This window comes from Chrysochloris asiatica, unplaced genomic scaffold (genome assembly GCF_000296735.1).
Source record: "Chrysochloris asiatica unplaced genomic scaffold, ChrAsi1.0 scaffold00002, whole genome shotgun sequence".
Taxonomy (NCBI): domain Eukaryota; kingdom Metazoa; phylum Chordata; class Mammalia; order Afrosoricida; family Chrysochloridae; genus Chrysochloris; species Chrysochloris asiatica.
In genome coordinates, this window is record NW_006408520.1 from 17,893,915 (window position 1) to 17,902,536 (window position 8,622).

Sequence of the window (8,622 nt, forward strand, 5' to 3'; positions counted from 1 at the left end):
ACAATTTCAATCTTTTCTCCATTTATCATGATGTGGTGAGGATTTTTGTGTTCTTTACATTGAGGTACAGCAGATGGAATGCTGTGGTCTTCGACTTTCATCAGTAATTATTTTAAGTCCTCTTTACATTCAGCAAGCAAGGCTGTATTATCTGCTATGAAGTTTGTTAATGAATATTCCTCCAATCCTGATGCCACATTCTTCTTCATATAATCCAATTTCTTGGATTATTTGATCAGCATACAGGCTGAACAAGTATGGTGAAATGATACAAGCCTGACATACACTTTTCTTGATTTTAAATCATTCAGTATCCCCTTGTTCTATTCGAATGACTGCCTCTTGTTCTATGCACAGGTTCCTCGTGAACACAATGAAGTGTTCTGGAATACTTATTTTCCATAATGTTGTTCATAGTTTATCATGATACACACAATTGAAAGCTTTTGCATCATCAATAAAGCACAGGTAAGCATCTTTCTGGTATTCTTTGCTTTCAGCCAAGATCCATCTGATGTCAGCAATGATTTCCCTTGTTCCATGTCCTCTTCTGAATCTGGCTTGATTCTCTGGCAGTTCCCTGTCAATGTACTGTTGCAGCCATTTTTAAATTATCTTTAGAAAAATTTACTTGCATGTGATATTAATGATATTGCCCGAAGATTTCTGCATTCCGTTGGGTCACCTCTCTTTGGAATGGGCACAAATATGGATCTTTTCCAATCAGCTGGCCAGGTAGCTGTCTTCCAAATTTCTTGGCTTAGGTGTGTGAGTGACTCCAATGCTGCATCAGTTTGTTGAAATATTTCAATTTGTAGTCCATCAATTCCAGGAGTCTTATTCTTTGCCAATGTCTTAAACGCACCTTAAACTTCTTCCTTCAGCATCATTGGCTCTTGATCATATGCTACCTCTTGAAACGGTTGAACATTGACCATGTCTTTTTGGTACAGTGACTCTGTGTATTTCTTCCATATTCTTTTGATGCTTTATGCATCATTCAATATTTTGCCCACAGAATCCTTCAATACCACAAGTCAAGGCTCATATTTTCCTCAGTTCTTTCAGCTTGAGAAATGCTGAATGTGTTCTTCCCTTTTGGTTTTCTAACTCCAGGTCTTTGAGTATTTCATTATAGTGTTTGACTTTGTCTTCTCGAGCTTCCCTTTGGAATTTTCTGTTCAGTTTTTTTACCTCCTCATTTCTTCCATTTACTTTAGCATCTCTAGACAGGAGAGTAAGTTTCAGTGTCTTTTCTGACATCCATTTTAGCCTTATCCTTCTTAATGATCTTTTGCTTTCTTCATGTATAATGTTCTTGATGTCATTCCACAACTCTTCTGGTCTTCAATCTTTAGTGTCTAATGCATCAAATCTGTTCTTGAGATGATCTCTAAATCCAGGTGGGATATATTCAAGGTCGTATTTTGCTCTCATGGAATTGTTCTGATTTTGCTTAGCTTCAGCTTGAACTTGCATATAAGCAATTGATGATCTGTTTCACAGATTGCCCCTCACCTTGCTTTGGCTATGGTATGGATCTTTTCTACCATCTCTTTTCACAGATGTAGTCAATGTGATCTCTATGAATTCCATCTGGTAAGGCCAATGTGTATAGCCATCTTTTAAGTTGTTTAAAAAAGGTATTTACAATGAATAAATCATTGGTCTTGCAAATTTCTATTGCGCGATCTCCAGCATCTTTTCTATTACCAAGGTCAAATTTTCCAACTATTGATCCTTCCTTTTGTTTCCAACCTTTGTATTCTAATCACCAGTAATTATCAATACATCTTGATTACATGTTTGATCAATTTCAGACTGAAAAAGTTGGTAGAATTCTTCAAGTTCATCCTCACTGGTTTTAGTGGTTGGTGAGTAAATTTAAATAATAGTGGCATTAACTGGTCTTCCTTGTCAGCAAATGGGTATTATACTATCACAAGCAGCATTATATTTCAAGATAGATCTTCAAATGTTCTTTTAGATGATGAACGTGACACCATTCCTCTTCAGTTTGTCATTCCCAGCATAGTAAACCATGTTACTGTCATATTCAGAATGGCCAATACCAATCTATTTTAGCTCAACAATGCCTAGGATATGGATGCTTATGCTTTCCATTTCATTTTTGACAATTTTCAATTTTCTTAGATTCATATTTTGTACATTCCATGGCCTGATTATTAATGGATGTTTGCAGCTCTTTCTCCTCATGTTGAGTTGTGCCTCGACAGCAAATGACGGGGCCCAAAAACTTTACTCCATTCATGTCATAAAAGTCAACTCTGGTTTGAGGAGGCAGCTCTTCTCAAGTTGTATTTTGAGTGCCTTCCAATATGAGGGGTCATTATCTGGCACAATATTTGACAATATTCTGGTGTTCTTCATCATGTTTCAGTATTCAATATTCGGGTGCTATTTGTCAGTGTTCCACTACCATTCAGAAGGTTTTTCAATAACTAAATATTTGGAAGTAGTCTGTCTGTCCTTTTCCTAGTCTGACGTAGTCTGGAAGCTCAGCTAAAACCTGTCCTCCATGAGTGACACTGCTGACATTCAACATATCAGTCACATATCTTCCAGCAACATAGCAACACACAAGCCACCACAGTACAACAAACAGAGATGAGTGGTGGACTCACATTGTAAGAAAGGTAATTTAAGCCAAATATTGTTTTTTACCGTTTCTAAGAACTTTGGTTTTACTGTGTATTACATAGAGGATCCAAACCATGAACACACCTTCTACATAGCACTTGAATCTCTACTTTAAAAAGTGGTCTCTTTAAAGTCCTTATTAACATCCCTGCCCCACAAGAAAGTGTTTACTGCTCTAGAAAAGGTTTATAACAGCCCTGCTGTGATTCATTTTTTACTTTAGACCATGGTAGTGGTGGTGGTGTGCCGTGGAGTTGGTTCTGACTCATAGTGACCCTGTGCAGGGTTTCTGAGGCTGTAAATCTTTACGGGAGCAGAAAGCCTCATCTTTCTCCCACTGAACCGCTGGTAGTTTCGAACTGCTTACTTTGAGGTTCACAGCCCAAGTCATAACCACTATGCTACCATGAGAGTTTGCCATTTCCTAACTGAAACTTGAAGTCTTGTTGTGGCCCTGTGGTATAATGCATTAGATGGAAAGGTTGGTTCAAATTCACTAGCTGCTCTTCAGAAACCCTATACAGGGTCACTAAGAGTCAGAACTAACTTGAACGCACTTAACAACAACAACAGCAAGTGAAAGTCAGATGGTGAGGGTTGAAAGCCAAAGATAGTTACGTTACAATAAGGTATGTTTGGTCTTTGATGTCAGGCTTTCCAGGCACTGTTGAGAAGCCATTGTGACCACTAAGAAAATAATGTAATCTTCTATATTAAAAGACTATTAAAAATGTAAACATTTAAAAAAAATTTTTTTAACTCTTGGTTACTACCCAAAAGGCTGACAGTTCAAGTCCACCTAGAGATGTCTTAAAAGAAAGGCCTAGATTTTATTTCTGAGAAGCCAAGGCCATTGAAAACCCTATGGAGCATAGTTCTACTCTGATACACATGCATCTCCATGAGTGTTCCTTTGAAATATTGAGTTTGGGGAACAAAAAGAATTCTGAAGGGGCAAGATCAGGCCTGTAGGGTGTACGGGGTTAGGTTTCCCAATGAAATTTGCATTGTTCAACCCTTGCTACCCTCGAAGAATAAGTAAGCGTATTGTCTTGATGGGGGGGAAAAATTCCTCGGTACAACTTTCCTGGCCTTTTTCTCAACAATGTAGTTTTCAATTTTTCTTAAAAACAAAACAAAAAACTTCTTCCTAATAAGCCTTCATGATCTTCCTGTGTCTTTCGAGAAAATCTATCAAGATTACCCCATTGGAGTTCCAATAAACAATCACCATACCATTTTAAGTGGACCTCTCTGCTTTGAATTTAACTGGCCCAACAGATGCCCTCAGAAGCCACTGTTTTGATTGGTCTTGGTGTGGATCATATTTGTAAATCCAAGATTCATCTCCACTTAGGATTTGTGCCATAAAATTGTCTTAATTAACTTCAATCTTGCTTAAAAAACTGATGGAAAAAACCATATACGCTTCTTTGAGCTACCTAATCTTTGATCAATGCTTTTTGGTACCTGTCAAGGTGAAAGCTTGCTGAAGAGAAGTGTTTCACTTAAAATTGAAAATTACCAAACCATGTGAGACCCCAATGTCAGAAGCTATTGCATCAGTGGTAACTATATGGTTTTCTTCCACCAGTTTCTGAACTTCAGACAAATTTCTTCGTTTGTCGAAGCTGATGTTCTTTCCTCTTTTGGCTCATCTTTGAGGTCTCCTGACTTTCCTTAAAACTCCTAATCTATTTAAAAACTTTTGTTTTATGTGGAGCAGTATTCCTGTAAACTTGTTGCAAAGCTTTAATGATTTGGGAAGATGTCCACTTGAATTTTATTTAAAAATTTGATATTAGTCTTGACCTCAAAAAGTATCCTTTTTGATTTTTGAAGGCACCCTACCAAGACTGAGATGTGTATTACTGAGAGAATTTGTCTACAACCATCCACTGATTGAAGAGAGATGTTTAAACATGTTTTGTTTAAACTCAGGCATGCATGAACTGGAACTCTAGTAGCATACCTTTTATCTTGGCCTTATAATGAAGCATCACATTAAAAAGAACTCCCTTCATGTATTTTCTTTGAGGAACCCCCTGATTTAATGCAGACATTTTCTCTCATCACTTTGATAGCAGCAACTGACTTTTTAAAACTTAGAGAAGTTTCGACGTTTGGCCTGAGATCTGAACTCAGTTCCATCTGGTTCCAAAGACTATGATCTTGCCCTCATTCCATAGCTCCCATGCTCAAGTCTTTGTCAAAGAAAGATTCCTGATGTGTCACTGTAAGAAAAGCACTGGACTTTATTCAAACCACAAGGTCAGCAGTTCAAACCCACTAACTGCTCCTCAGAAACCCTGTACAGGGTCTCTATGAGTCGAAATAAACTTGACACTGAAAAACAACAATACAAGGGAGTGTAATTTTTTATGTAATATAACTTCATAAAGGAAGGAAAGGAATCAGCATTTAATTAACCCAGTAGGATGGAAGCTTCTTGCACAACCATTCAAGTGAGTACCTGGGATGATTATGAGGGGGACTGTTTGGACTAATTGCTGCCCTGGCTATTGGTATTCACGAAATACCTGTGCAAACATTCCCATTGGGGTAGAGCCAGACAGAGTCCATGGAAGAAAGGAGAACCAACACATAAATTTGTAGATAAGCTTATGGACTCTTGATCCTCTTCATTCCCCATCCTTCAAAATGTATAGAGGAAGCTAGTCAGAGATGGTTGAGTCACTGAGGCGGGAGATATTGAACTATGTGAAGAAAGATATATTTTTTTCTCATCCAAGAGAAGTTTTTCTCCCTTCGACACATTTAGTTGAAGGAATCTGAGAACAAACCACAAGGTTTCTTTGTTAGGCTGAGTAGGCAAGAGCCATTGGAAATATTTTCCCACGCCACTGCCACTACCTCACAAACTGCTGCCTAAGTATTTCCATTTTCCTTCTGTTTTCCCCACTCTCAAGGTCAAACAGTAGCTTCAAATTTTTTTTTTAAAGCCTGACCCCATTATCGGTCATTGTTTGGCTTTGCCATTTAGCTCATCAGGTGGAAATGAATTCTTCCTGATCATTTGTTTGTGGCGAGGTTGCAACAAGAGGCAAGCTCTGTACCTGCGGCTGAAAGTTATCTAGGTATAAGCAAGCCAGATTCTGCAGAGATTTCACTTTCCAGCTTCATGGTTGCCAATTCTGAAGACAGAGGCCAAGTCTTCCTCAACAGTGCAAGGAAGTCCACAACTTCCACAGTCTGATTATTATTGTTGTTGTTGTTGTTGTTAGGTGCCATTGAATCGGTTGTAACTCATAGCAACCCTATGCAAGACAGAACAAAACACTGCGTGGTCCTGTGCCATCCACACAATTGTTGTCACCTTTAAGCCCATTGTTTTTGCCACTGTGTCAATCAATCTTGTAGGGGGTCTTTCTCCTGTTCTCTGACCCTCCACTTTTCCAAGCATAATGGCCTTCTCCAGGGACGAGTTCTTCCTGACAAGGTACTACAGTGTTTTTGGGTCTTACACACAGCTGAAGTTTTAAACTCCCAAGGAGGCTCACATGATAATAGCCCAGATTAATGGTCTGCAATGAAACACTCCTCAACTTCCTTCTAAACTCTGTTATCTGGCAAGTATTTTACATGAAATACTCACAAAATAAAACCCTTGCACTTTTGTGGTTTTTTGGACTGTCAAGTCAGCAAAACTCTAAATGGCTTTTGAAGTGAGTCTGTAAAATGTGCTTGGAACAGCAACCTGCCTTCTCATTTCTGATAACAACATGATTTAGCTTTATTCTGCTAGAGAAGAGATCTTCATACTGGGGCACGGGGGCTCCCGCCCATTCCTTGGAATCCAGAAAGGCTTCTGAGACAGCCATACCAAAATTGTTTAAGTGAATGCGTTTCCAGATCCTCAGTTTCCATAGTATAGTTTTCCCAAACTGGACTGTCTTTAATGGGGCACCAATAGAAACCCCTAGAAGTCTTAAGAATGAGAAAAGGGTTGAATCACTCTAGAGGTGTGCCTGGGGCTGGGTGTCCAGGAAAGAGGGAAACTAAAAGGGGACCAATGGAGTTAGAGAATAAGACCTTAAAACCCAGAGACTCACCATTATAATCTACTCCAACTCACGGCCTCCCCATGCGTGTCAGCATAGAACTATATTCCATAAGGTTTTCAATGCCTGATATTTTGGAATTTGATCACCATTCTTTTCTTTGAAGGATACTTTGGGTGAGTTTGAACCTCCAACCTTTTGGTTGTTGTTAAGTGCCGTTGAGTCAGTTCTGACCCATAGTGACCCTGAACAGGGTTTCTGAGGCTGTAAATCTTTATGGGAGCAGAAAGCCTCATCTTTCTCCCAAGGAGCAGCTGGTAGTTTCGAACTGCTGATCTTGCGGTTCGCAGCCCGATTCATAACTACTATGCTACCAGAGCTCCTTTTGTTAGCAGTGTGTTTATCATTTACACCATCCAGTGATCCCACCCAGAGACTTTGCTTTCATAGGGACCGGCAGAACTCTGAAAGGGTTCAGCTATCCCGGAAGCAGAAGCAACTGGAAATTGTGATGAAAATCTCTCAAAAAGATTTTTATTGATGCTGATTATAGTGTCAATCTGTCAAGCTGAACTGAACAATAAAACTATGTGCTCCTATAATTTGCCAACTAATTAGATGATTATAATGGTGAGGGTGAATAATTTGGAGCCTTAAATCTATAAAATCTAATAAATGATTCTCCCATCATAGATGATTAAGCAAGCACTTTGCTTAAGAAAGGATCAAAGGAGCACAAAGGAAGAATGAGACAATAAATATGCTCACATGTCTACCAAGTTGAAGTTCACAAAGCATTTTCACATTATCTCACTTAATCCCCTTATTTACCTCCTATACCACATTTAAAATAGGAGCCACCAGGGTGAGCTCCATCTGCTCTCCAAAGAATCTATACCAGCACCCCCCTAGCCTCCTACTCCTCAATGGAATGCAAAGGTGCCCTTCTCCTGCCCAAGGCTAATTCCACCTCCTCCCCTTCCTTGGGGACCCTATCAATCATGCCCTGCAACTTTAGCGGCTCTCTTTCAACGGACTCTTTCCCATATATTAAAGTGGTCAGATCTTTCCTGTCTTAAGGAAAATGAAGACCTCCTTCCTTGACCCTCTGCTCCCGGGGGCTACTGTCTCAATCATTCTCTTTTCCTTCACAGTCAAGCTACTTGAAAGGGTAGGTGCATTCTCTGGTCTCATTTAATCTTCAACCTTCTGCTGTCTAGTTTCTGCCTCATGCTCACGCTTTTCATCATAAAATCCAATGGACAACTTCCACTCTTCATCCTATTTGACCTTTCTTGAGCCATGAACCAATTCTCCTTGAAACATCCTCTTTTCATGGCTTCCAGGGAAACCTTCTCTCTCACCCTTGTCTTTGTCATCTCTACCTCATTCTGCTCAGGTTCCTTTACTGGATTCTCTTCCTTCATCTGCTTTCTAACAATTATTATCATTAACCAACCCAATTGTTGTCACATGGATTCCAACTCATGGTGACCTTGCACGTCAGAGTAGAACTGTGCTCCATAGGGTTCTCATGACTGGTTTTTCACAAGTAGATTACCAGACATTTCTTCCAAGGTGCCTCAAGATGGCCAAGAAACTCCAACCTTTTAGTCAGCAGTCAAATATTTTAGGGACCATTATTAGTGAAGCATCATATTTATACAGAACAGTGCACAAATTATAAACCCATGGGTCAATAATTGTGGTTGTGGTTGGCAGTCCTGTGCTTATCCTACAGAGAAGCATGTAAAATATTTGGAGGTGAGGGATTGGATGGATGGTCAAAGGCTGCTTATACATGAAAGTAGTGTCTCTAACTAAGCAAGAAAGAAAGTACCCCCTCCTAAATAGTAGCATTTTAATAAGTTAAAATTTAATTATGTGCATGTCAACCCAAAAATAATGGCAAATGTAGGTCCAAACTTTTGTAGGTAAA